General features: G+C 40.2%; 1 protein-coding gene across 1 annotated transcript in view; it reads left to right on the forward strand.

The window, feature by feature from the left end:
- The first annotated feature begins 1,524 nt into the window (after nt 1–1,524).
- Nucleotides 1,525–12,770, forward strand: part of TMEM45A (transmembrane protein 45A) — a 64,946-nt gene continuing 53,700 nt past the window's right edge. The window contains exon 1 of the mRNA XM_008702014.2: nt 1,525–1,845. The gene's annotated coding sequence lies outside the window, so the exon portion shown is untranslated. The remainder of the gene's footprint in view (nt 1,846–12,770) is intronic.

Raw genomic sequence — 12,770 nt, forward strand, 5'->3', positions numbered from 1 at the left:
TGCAGAGCTAGACTCTAGGAAGTAAGAGCAGCTGCTAGCAGACATCCAGAAAGAAACTGGGAACTCAGTCCTATAGCGTAAAGAAATGAATGCTGCTGACAGCCTAAGGGAGCTCAGAAGCAGATTCTTTTCTAGTTGAACCTTCAGATGAGAATGCAGCCCGTCAGACATCTTGATTGCAACCTTGTGAGACTCTAAGCAGAAGATCCAATTAAGCCATGCCTGGCTTCTGACCCTTAGGAACTGTGCAATAATAAATGTGTGGTATTTCAGGCTCCTAAATTTGTGGTAATCTGTTACATAGCAATAGGTAACAAATATAACAACCATGAGGACATCATCTGTGTAGTGAAACTTTGGACATCAGAAGGTAGAGGCATTGCATTCAATACATTCTGACCCATCCGTTTCTGGCAAATGACAGGTAAGATCATTTGGTAAGTACCCGTGATACAGTACCACAAACATAATCTGGAGACCTTGGTAGCGTGCTAGAATACGCTTCTCTGCATCTTGGTGGCCTCATCTGAAAATGGAGATAGTTATAGTATCGACTTCATAAGACGGTTGTAAGAATTATATATGATAATGTGGGTAAAGCAGTTTAGTACAAGGCCTGGAACATTTCATGGTGTGTGGCCCAAATGAGTGTTGCTCTTGGCATCTTAGTATTTCAGTGAGGTCACATTTCTATCATATCCTTACATTGTAATTGCAATTGCACCCCAACTAATCAACCAACCAGTCAACCCCTCAATGATTTCCCCAGGATCAAAGTATCGTTTGGTGCAGTTCTGTCTAAATTCTCACAGAATAAAGCAACATTTCCCATTTTTCTACAACTACCAACACCCGTCAAAAAACTCCAAGCCAACCAAGTCTTCCAAAGCATTCCTGTAACCAACAGTGGGCTTCTCGGCAGAAACAGCCACCTTCCCGGTTAATAATGACTTCAATGAAGGATTCATTAAATTTTTTTCCCCAACAAAAGAATACTGTCCCCAAGAAACAGGCTCTTGAATTTTATTATTTGCTCCCCAGAGAAAGCGGCAAGAGTGAAGTCCTCAGGCGTGGCCTGAACGCCTTTGGGGGCGTGGGCATCTCGGGGCCCCAGTCTCTTCCACTCGGAAATGCAGGGGATTTAAGCCAACTCTGGCGTGCCTTAATTTCATCCCAAGAACAGACTCCAGTCATTGTGTTTAAACAAACCAGCCTAACGGCCTAAAAGCATGGGTATAACGGGGACCAGGGCATTGGTAAATCCTGGGTGTGCAGGACCCCCTCTCGATCCCGGGCCCCTCCCGGGCCTGTTCCCGCTTCTAAGTGCCACATCAGCGCCCGCGCTGCACTTCCAGGTTCCTTTCGAGGATGGAGCGAGCTAGCCCGGCGGGCGGGGGCGGGCCGAAACCCGCGAGAGTGGCGGACTGGCTGACCAATAGGAGGCAAGCGAGGAGTTGCGGCAGCCAATGAGCTAGAGCTTCGGGTAGTCCGCCCGCTGAGGTTCGTGCCCCGCGGGGGAACCAGATGGAAGCACATCTGGACAGCTGCGCTGAGGAACTGTGCGGCCCCTTCGCGGGCCCGACGTCAGCTGGGCACGTCCCCCACGTTCTCTCCGGCTAGCCACTTATTATTATTCATATTCCCAAAGAAGCAACCGAGGATCCAAGCTTAAAACTTTTCCTCCCGCTAATTGAGACGGGGCCAGATCCCACCCAACACACAGTTTAATTTTCATGGGGCTCTGGGATCAAAAGAACAGAAACAGCAACAACAAAAGCCCAGCCGCTGTCTGATTTAAAACTGGCAAAGTGAGAAAAATAGTGTTGAGTAAACAGACCAAGTTGGGTAAGTTTTGGAGACGTGCTGGGTATCTTATTTCTCCCGCTGTGATCTCTCTCCTGTGTCTTTTTGCTGTTCTCATTATCTGCTTTTCATCAGAGAGTTGAAAATATCGCTCGCTGCCACAAACTGCACAGACCCCCGGCTTCCTTCCCTTCTGCTTTGCTAACGTTTTAATTTAATTTTTTGGTTACGTGTGTGTTATTTAAAAATTTCCTGGGAACAGAAATTTAACTGGTATCCTGTCAAGCCTCTCCAAACCTCAAAGTTGAATCTACTGAAAACTTTATTTTCCTGTTTTCTTTCTGTGGGAACAAAATATACATTTGTAAAGCTGAAATCTTTATCCACCTCCCCTTCCCTGACTGTTTGGATAGAAGATTGAGAAAGTTACCAGACTTATTCTGAATTAACAAAACTTTTGCTTGTGTTAATAGGATGTTTAATATTAACTTACAGTTTGAATTCTATAGGTAACTCTGTTTCACTTACATGTGAATGTGGTTGTAACCCAAATATATCTTCTCCTGTCCATAGTGGGAGGTCACATTCCTTTATGACTGTTAAAAAGCACATTAAATATGTGACAGACAATTGTGTGCATTGATAACGTTAAAATTGTATGTTAATCGCATAATTCTATCAAAGTAATATTTAGAGTGATAGATGTGTATACTTGCAGATAATTGTGGCACATACTTCAGGATTTAGAAAGGGAAATGATGGCAAATATTGAGCTAGGTGTATGGCCTGAGGCCCATTCCATTCAAAACGTCTATAATTTTGTTTAAGCAATGTTTTGGATTTTGAGACTTTGTCATATATTATTTACTGTCATGGCAGATCTGGACAGAATTGGTGTGTAATTTCTGGCTCAGAAAGCAATAAGTGGAGATTTGGTGCCATAATTGCAAGTTGCAGAGTGTTGTTGAATCAGAGCAGTAGTGCAAACGGTGGATGGAACAGTTGAAGTAGTTTTCACGGATGCAAGGTTAGAAGAACTGTGTCGCAGAAAAACAATAGAAAGAGCCCATTGGCCTGGTTCAATTTACAATCCCGCTGTTTGAACCTTGGGTCAGTTACTTAGACCATCTGTGCCTCAGTTTCCTCCTCTGTAATGTGGAGATATTAACAGCACCTACCTCATGGGTTGTCTTGCGGACTAAGTGAGATAACATGGGTTAAACAATGGTTTTGGCACATAGTAAGCCTTACTGTTGTACTCACTTTTCATTTCCTTCCTTCTTGGCTTCCTCTTCTATATGTCAGTTTCCTAGCCACCATTCTGACCTCCAAATTATCAACTAGCATTTACTGAGTACTGACCTCTTGCTAATGTTGCACTGTATAAGGCTGTAAAGGAGAGCTTCTAGAGAGGAGAGTAGAATTTATCAGGTTCCAGAGAAAGAGCTAGAAGTTTCTAGGAGTGCAGAGAATGGAAAAAGATCTTCTTATTGTAGGATGGATTCATAGAAGGGTTGGTTTTCTGGGAAAGGATTTTGCCAAACAGGTTTGGTTGAGAGGAAGGGGATCATGGAACAGCAGGTGGCAGGCATTCTAGGAAAAACGGAAAACGTGGGCAAAGCACAGAGGCTGGAAACTGTAGATCTATCTTGGGGACAATGGGTTGTGATGCAGAATAATCTGTGAGAGGTGCATCGGTGGAAGGGTTGGAAGGGTGGGAGAGGTGGGAGAGGATGGTATGGAAAGCCTGGTGGCGATGGGGAGGCTTGGGATGTAGATGGGTGGGGGATGGTGAGCTGAAATGGCAACAGTTATATGGTGGAGGTGTTTCTGGAACAATCTCTTTCTAGGGTCCAGTCTCCACCTCTTGCCCAGCATATACTCCCATTCACTCCACTACTTCTATGACCTCCCTTCAGGGCCTGCAGGTTGTGTGGGTAGGACTGAGCAGTAAGCCTGGGCCATATTTTTTAGACTCTGTAGTGTCTGTCTGGGAGCTCTGCTGAAGTGGTCTGATATTCTGGGCTATTATCTCTGATACTTTTTAGAAATAGGCCTTGCCCTAAAGTCTTTGACATGGATGTGATTGTTCCAACTCTGCCCTCCTCCCATACACACACTGCGTCTGCAGAGTAGCTCGTTCTCGCCCTGCGGAGAGAATGATCTATTCACGTATTAGTACTTGTAACTTTGTAGTTTACACTTATGAAAGTAGATAAGACCTGTAATGTATACCTAAGTGGAGAGTCAGGTCGGAGCTCTCCTGTTTTCTCTTCCTTGAGGGCATTGTGCTGGGGCAGAGAGAACCTGAGTTCTGGCCCTGGCACTATTGCTGACCACCTGTGTGACCTCAGGCAAGACATGGAGCCCTTATGCCCTTCTTTGTGCTGTCATCTGTAAAATTATCTCTAAGGTTCCAGCTCCCTTGGATGATCTTGTTTTTCTTCTCTCCTCCTCTCTGGGACAGTCTGTTGCTTGCAGATGGCTCTTTGATACATCTATGGCTAACATTTCCTGACCACTTAATACGTGGCAAACATTATTATGAGTGCTTAACATATTTTAGCTCATGAGCTAAACCCTGGGAGGGTTGGTATGTATTGACTGAGGAGAGAGAGGCACAGGCAAATTAAGAGACTTGCCCAAGGTCACACAGTGAACAAATGGCAGACGCACACCCAGAGCCCAAGCCTTAACCATTAGGTACACTCTACTCTTGCTTGTCATGATGATAGTCAAGAACTCCACAGAAGTAGGCTCATTGGAGGGGGAGGGAAGAATTAAGAATTGAGTTGGTAAAATTTCCCTAGAGCGTTCAGAATATAACCATGAGTCATGTCTATGGGATGTGCTGTGTGTGGCGACAGAAGACATTTTATTTGTTTATTAGATGGGGCTCGTTGCAGGCAAGCACTTTGTCTCTTCATCTTGTTTGAACAAAACCCACCATAATACCTGAACGTATAGTAGACATTTGGTAAATATCAGCTGAATGATTATCCTTTTCTTTTTTTTTTTTTAAAGATTTTATTTATTTGACAGAGAGAGACACAGCAAGAGAAGGAATACAAGCAGGGGGAGTGGGAGAGGGAGAAGCAGGCTTCCCGCTGAGCAGGAAGCCCGATGGGGGGCTCAATCCCAGGACCCTGGGATCATGACCTGATCCAAAGGCAGACGCTTAAAAACTAAACCAACCAGGCGCCCCACTGATTATCCTTTTTGAACAACTGAAAGTGTTTAAGAGTCAGAAGCAATGGTTTCACCTTTATTTACCTGCTTTCTTCTCATTCTCCTACTCTCCCCCAAAGAGCCTTTGTTACTTGTTTGGTCTGTGTCCTTTCAGTCCTTCTGTAAGGATCTACTCACAGGTATAGATCTAAATATAATCTGAAAATATAAATGGGACCACAATTTTTTTTAATTGAAATATAATTCACATACAGTATTATATTAGTTTCAGTTGTAAAATAATACAACAATTCTATACATCACTCAGTGCTAATTACAGTAAGTGTACTCTTAGTTCTGTTAATCTATTTCATCCCTCCCTCATTCATGTCCCTTCAGGCAACCACCAATTTGTTTTCCATATTTAAGAGTCTACTCTTTTGTTTGACTCTTTTTATTTTGTTTATTTGTTTTGTTTCTTAAATTCCACATATGAGTGAAATTATATAGTATTTGTCTTTCTTAGTTTGACTTATTTCACTTGGCATTATACCCTCTGGGTCCATCCATGTTGGTGCAAATGGCAAGATTTCGTTCTTCTCTTTATGGCTGAGTAATTTTCCATTGTGTATATATACCACATCTTTATTTATTCATCTATCAAAGAACACTTGAGTTGCTTCCATAATTTGGCTATTGTAAATAATGCTGCAATAACATAGGGATATATATTTGAGTTAGTATTTTCACTTGTTTTGTGTAAATACCCAATAGCAAAATTACTGGATCATGTGGTAATTTTATTTTTAATTTTTTGAGGAACCTCTATACTGTTTTCCACAGTGGCTGGAAATACTGTGGAGGTTTCCTTTTTCTCCACATCCTTGCCAACACTTGCTGTTTCTTGGCTTTTTGATTCTAGCCTTTCTGACAGGTGGAGGTGATATCTTATTGTGGTTTCAATTTTCGTTTCCCTGATGATTAGTGATGTTCAGCATCTGTCTTCTTCAGAAAAAAATGTCTATTTAGGTCCTCTGCCCATTTTTTAATTGGATTATTTTTTGGGGGGGGGTTGAGTTGTATAAACTCTTCATTTATTTTGGATATTAACTCCTCATTAGATATATTATTTGCAAATATCTTCTCCCATTCAGTAGGTTGCTTTGTCGTTTTGTTCATAGTTTCCTTCATTGTGTAAAATCTTTTTATTTTGGTGTAGTCCCAATAGTTTAATTTTGCTTTTGTTTCCCTTGCGTTAGGAGGCAGATCCAGAAAAATGTTTCTATGGCCGATGTCAAAGAAATTACTGCCTATGTTTTCTTCTGAGAGCTTTATGGTTTCAGGTCCCACATTTAGGTCTTTAATATGTTTTTAGTTTAATTTTGTGTATGGTGTATGAAAGTCATCCTGTTTCATTCTTTACATGTAGCTCTCCAGTTTTCCCAACATCATTTATTGAAGACCATCTTTCCCCATTTTATATTCTTGCCTCCTTTGTCATAGATTAACTGACCATAAGAGCGTGGATTTATTTTTGGGCTTTCTATTCTGTTCTGTTGATCTCTGTATCTGTTTTTACATCAGTACCATACTGTTTTGAATACTACAGCTTTGTCATATGATTTGAAATCTGGGGTTATCATAACTCCACCTTTGTTCCTCTTTTTCAAGATTTCTTTGGCTATTCAAAGTCCTATACAAATTTTAGCATTATTTGTTCTAGTTCTGTGAAAAATGCTGTTGGTATATATTTTTTAAAGATTTTATTTATTTATTTATTCATTCATTTATTTATTAGAGAGAGAGAGAGAGAGCACAAGCAGGGGGGAGCGGCAGAGGGGAAGCAGCCTTCCCACTGAGCAAGGAGCCTGATGTGGGGCTCTATCTCAGGACCCTGGGATCATGACCTGAGCTGAAGGCAGATGCTTAACTGACTGAGCCACCCAGGTGCCCCTGCTGTTGGTATTTTGATAGAAATTGCATTAAATATGTTTGTGTCTTCTTCAGTTTCTTTCAGCCGTGTTTGATATTTTGGAGTACAGATCATTCACCTCTTTGGTTAAGTTTATTCCTAGTTATTTTATTCTTTTTAGTGCAATTATAAATGGAATCATTTTCTTAATTTTTATTTCTGCTGCTTCATTCAGTATATAGAAATGCAGCAGGTTTCTGTATATTAATTTTGTATTATGCAACGTTACTGAATTCCTTTATAAATTCTAGTGATTTACTTGGTGGTGTCTTTAGGGTTTTCTCTATATAGTATCATGTCATCTATACATAGGGAAAGTTTTACTTATTTACCAATTTGGATGCCTTTTATTTCTTTTTCTTGTCTGATTGCTGTGACTAGGACTTTCTGGTACTATGTTGAATAAAAGTAGTAAGAGTGGACAACCTTATCTTATTCATTAAAATGGTGGAAAAGCTCTGTTTTTCATCATTGAAAATATTGTGATTTGGAACCACAACATATTTATTTAAAAAAAAATAGAGAAACTGAAATGTTCCAAGGCTTGTGGGAAAATGGGGCAGGTGTCAGGTAAATATTCTACTTCTATTTCTTGGACATCAAAGTTTATTGTCTTATTCCTGGAGATGCTATGGTTTTGGGATAAGAACTTCTCATGATGAAGGTTGATGCAGGGTTATTTCAGGTGTTCCATTATTACTTATACCTAGTCTGGATTTGACATCTTTTTGGTACTTCATTCTTTAATTCTTTTATATTCTTTAAGTCTTTTTTTTTTTAAGATTTTATTTATTTATTTGACAGAGAGAGAGAGCCAGCCAGCGAGAGAGGGAACACAAGCAGGGGGAGTGGGAGAAGAAGAAGCAGGCTCCCTGCCAGGGGAGCAGGGAGCCCGATGAGGGGCTCGATCCCAGAACCCCTGGATCACGCCTTGAGACGAAGGCAGACGCCTAATGACTGAGCCACCTAGGAGCCCCTCTTTAAGTCTTGTATCAACTCTAAAATAGTATTTGAAAAATATTTTAATTTCCTTTCTACTTCATTATGTTAATGTAGTCAGTCTTTTCAGTATAGCACTGTGACTGAGCACATAGACTTTGGAGTCAGACTGTGAGGGTTCAATCCCAGATCTGCTTCTCTCTAGTGTACCGTGAATAAGTCACTTTCTCTAAGAGGCTTTATTATATTGTATTTATTATTATAAAGAGGAGAATAGCAATGGTCCTTAAATGAGAAAAATCCATATAAAGAGTTTAGCATAGTATCTGGCTCATAGTAAAATCTATACATACAAGCAATTTATTGTTTATTGTGGTAAAAAGTATAACATAAGATTTGCCATTTTAACCATTTATAAGTGTGTAGTTCAATGGCATTAAATACATTCACATTGTTGTGCAGCAATCACAATTATCCATCTCCAGAACTTTTTCACCAAAATGAAACTCCATAGTCATTCAACAGTAACTGTTACCCTCCCTGACTGGCAACCACCATCGTACTGGCTCTAGGAATTTGATTACTCTATGTACCTCATATAAGTGGAATTATACAATATTTTTCCTTTGATGACTGGCTTATTTCACTTAGCATAATGTCTTCAAGGTTCATCCACATTACAGCATGTATTTTTAAGGTTGAATAATATTCCATTGTATGTGTATATCACATTTTGTTTATCCATTCATTTATTGAAGGACATTTGGGTTGTTTCCATCTGTGATGGCTAATTTTTTGTGTCAACTTGGCTAGGCCACTCTAACCAAATAAGGCGAGGCTCATTCTAGATGTTTCTGAGAAGGTATTTTTTAGATGATATTAACATTTAAATCAGAAGACTTGAGTAAAGCAGATAGGTCTCCATTATGTGGATGGGCCTCATCTAATCAGTTGAAGGCCTTTATGGAAAAAGACTGACCTCCCTTTGACAAGAGAGAAATTTGCTGGCAGACTGCCTCTGGACTTAAACTGCAGCATCATCTCTTCCCTGAGTTTCTAGCCTGCTGGCTTATCCTGAAGATTTTGAACTTGCCAGCCTCCATAATCACATTAGCTAATTTCTAAAATAAGTCTCTCTCTATATATATTATATATCTATAGTTTTAGCTATAGATAGATAGTAGATATAGACATATAGATGTGTAAATATAGGTAGATATCCTATTGGTTCTATTTCTATGGAGAACCTTAACTAATACACCATCTTTTAATTATTGTGAATAGTGCTGCTGTGAACATCGGTGTACAATCATCTGTTGGGGTTTCTGCTTTCATTTCTTTTGGATATAAACCTAGAAGTGGAATTGTAGGATAAAAAGTAATTCTTATGGGAATAAAAATATACCCAGTGCCCAGCAAGGTAAAATTCACAATGTCTGGCACCCTAAAATAGTGAAGCAGTTATGTTTAAAATGGAAATAAACACACTATGCCGGACTGTCCTGGAGGTGTACCTACATGCACGTATTTGTACTATTAAGAAGTCAAACAGTTGAGGTCTTCACTATGGTAACATTTTGTACATAATAAGCCAGAGTTTGCCAAACCATGGTCTGTGTTGATTTTACCTTGACTTCTGAGTTCTGTGTTTTTTCTGTGTTTGAGAACTCCAACCTCCCCATTGGATTATGGTGAGGTAAACTCAGCTAAGAGTAATACTGGCCAAATGCATCATGCATCCTAAGTGTTGGAGCTAGGAGTAGGGGGGCAATGGGTGGGGGGGTGAGGTGAGGATAATTTGTTGAGGCTAATGGATGACTCAGAATCAAAGGCCCTATGGAGAGCAACAAGGGTCAAAGCAGGGCTGCCAAGATCCGCGACAGGTCTAAGGGGCTTGACTAAGCCTGAGTCTAGAACCAGAAGCCTTTGAAACCCAACATGGGGAGGGAATTCAGCAAAGTCCAGTTGGGACTGTGACTGAAGTTGAAGAGGCAGGGCTTGATTTCATTACTAGAGGTATGAGGCTGGGTCAGAGAAGGGTGCCCTGGAGTCAGCCTTGGGTTTAAAGCTCTGGAGGTTCATACCTTAGTCCCAGCTTTGAGCCTGGGCTGTCTCTTCTCCCTCTGAGAACTGGACATTTTCTCTGTTTCTCTGCTCCAGTGCTTCCTTGAAGTCCAGTCTGACAGCCCAACCTCTGGATATCTCTGCATAGGTGCTTTGCAGAGATAAGTATAACTTTTTAAAATAAGTTTTCCTTTTTTAAAAAAAATTTGAGTATAGTTGATGCACAATGTTACATTAGTTTCAGGTGTACAGCTTAGTGACTTGACCAGTTTATAGAATAAATGAGTTTTCTTAGTTTGGCTGGTGCTGAGCACCTTGTCATTCCTTCCCATTTTGTCTGTGCAGCTATACTGCTGTTCTTCAAACAACCTATAACCATTTCTCAGATGCTGGGAAACTGTTTTTTAACATGTTGTAGCCCAGATCAATTATTGGGAAACTCCTACTCAAGATGACAACAAGATATTATGACTATCATTTGATAGAGATTTTACTTTCTTTGGAGGATAGGGACTAAATGCTCAGTCTTTGGGAAAACCAGAAGTCAGTTTGTCTTTTAAAGGAGAAGTACTAAAGTCACTTTTTCACGTTGAAAGGAAGCTTTCAGTCAGAAGTCTTAAAAAACTTTATTGGGATGTAGGGATAGATGCTGGTCAGTATTCCCATGTCACTGTGATGGTTCTCATAGCAGAAATGATTCATTTGCAGTATTTAATAATAATAATAACAGCAGTAAGAACAGCCACACTAGATGATAGATGGAGTCTATTTATCACTTTAATTTCCTCCAAATCAGCATTGTTTGAAGGGGGTTCTGTTTCTCTTGTGTTTTCCACTGAGAGAGAGAGAGAGAGAGAGAGAGAGAGAGATGCAGGCAAGATTAAGAGAGCATGGATGAGAGCCTTCCGCCTCTATCAGGACTGATGATGAGCTCAGGACTGCCTTCTGTACTCCTGGGCATATTAGGGGCTATTAGTCTACCAGGAAGATGCAATTCAGGACAAAGATTATGGTTTCTGGAGAGAAATGTGTAAAAAACTTGATAATATCTAATTGTTGTCTTATTAATTGTGATAAGTGTTGTTGGTTTTGCTTTTGACATTATTTTTAATTATTTATGTTTCATGGTGGTAATGAGTAAGAGAGGGTGGGGTGAGTGGATTGAAACTGGTTCTGCACCCTGATAGGTGGTGACATTCTGATCGTTTCTATGATGGGAGTTGAGTTTTCCAGAAGAGAATAAACAAACAAAAAGCATAGTCAGACCTGTAAATAGAGAGAACAACCTGATGGTTGCCTAAGGGGTGAGGTGGGGGAGGGGGCAAAATGGGTGAAGGGGAGTGGAAGATACAGGCTTGCAGTTAAGGAATGAGTAAGTCATGGGAATAAAAGGCACAGCATCGGGAATCTAGTCAATGATATTGTAATAGTGCTGTATGGTGACAGATGGTAGCTACACTTGCGGTGAGCACAGCATAATGTCTAAACTTGTCAAGTAACTGGCTGTACACCAGAAGCTAATGTAACATTGTGTGTTGACTACACTCAATTAAAAAAAATAATTAAAAAAAAAGATTGGGGCTATCACTGAAAAAGCACCCACTCCTACTTTCAAAGAGCACAGTCCTACATTTTATGGAAAACAGCTTGGACTTACTGAGCCCACTTAAGCTTCTGAATTTTCCTTTTGGTACATTATCAGTCATTGCTTGTGCTGAATCATAAAGCATCTTGCTAGATTTGGAAATGGACTGTTGTTAATGAGGAACTGGGTAAGTCCTGAAAAAGTAAATTTTCAGGAAAGCCTGGACTCGAAGGGCATCTTCTTTCCTTCCTTGTTCGGCACATCGTCACTTTGCTTTTCCATGTTTCAGTTAACAACTGATGTTTAGAAATATCCTCTCCTCCACCATCCCCAAACCAAAGTTTGTCTTTTTGTCTTTTTCCTGTGGGTATGATTTGAGAAGGAATTCATCAAGGGCAGTTCTGAGTCCATATTGACTAAAAACGCAAGAATAAAGGTGAACTTAAGACTAGTTAAGAAGCAGACAGAGAAAAAAAAATGACTGAACCAGTCTTCTCAAAAATTTTGTTGGAAGTTTGCTTGAAGACTAATTTACTCCCTTAGCCATAGAGTTGAGTCTTATATTTTTTGTAATTAGTTCTTATAAAATTCAACCATTACTAAGCGGATGACCAAAGAGGACTCTTCCAACTTGACAGAATAATCTCTTCTTTAACCAAAATTATAGGAAATTTTCTGTCAGCAAGCACTCAGATTTCTTACTGGGTCCACTCCTGTAAGATTTATCTTTCCAGATCAATCCAGTTGGTTAGGTTAATTGAGCTCAGTCAATCTTAAATTAAAAAAAACAAAAACAAAAAAACGGTTACAGGGGTAGAAAGCTTACGAATCTCCCAAGGAAACAGACATATTTGCACAAGTCCAGTTAAGAATTACATCTTACAGGAGAAATTGCTCTTTTCCTCTCCAAGCAATACCAGAATGGAATAACCCTTCTTGGGATCTTTGAGCTTCCTAGGACACTTCATCCAGGAGGAATGATGCCTGAAAGCATGTAATTCAGCCACAGTTTCTCTCAGGTCTCTTTCCATCACTCGGAGGACAGGTTCTCTGGAGGGCCCGCTTTGTGGGTGTGCAACCTGTGTAGTTGTACTGTGTTCCCGTTTTAGAAGGGCCCCATGCTTGTGCTAATGCTCTGTTGCCACTATTTTGAAATTTTCAGCAATTTATAAACAAGGAACTCTGCATTTTCCTTTTGCTCTGGGCCCTACAAATCATATAGTTGGTTCTCCCTCTCAG

This window comes from Ursus maritimus, unplaced genomic scaffold (genome assembly GCF_017311325.1).
Source record: "Ursus maritimus isolate PB19 unplaced genomic scaffold, ASM1731132v1 scaffold_4, whole genome shotgun sequence".
NCBI lineage: Eukaryota > Metazoa > Chordata > Mammalia > Carnivora > Ursidae > Ursus > Ursus maritimus.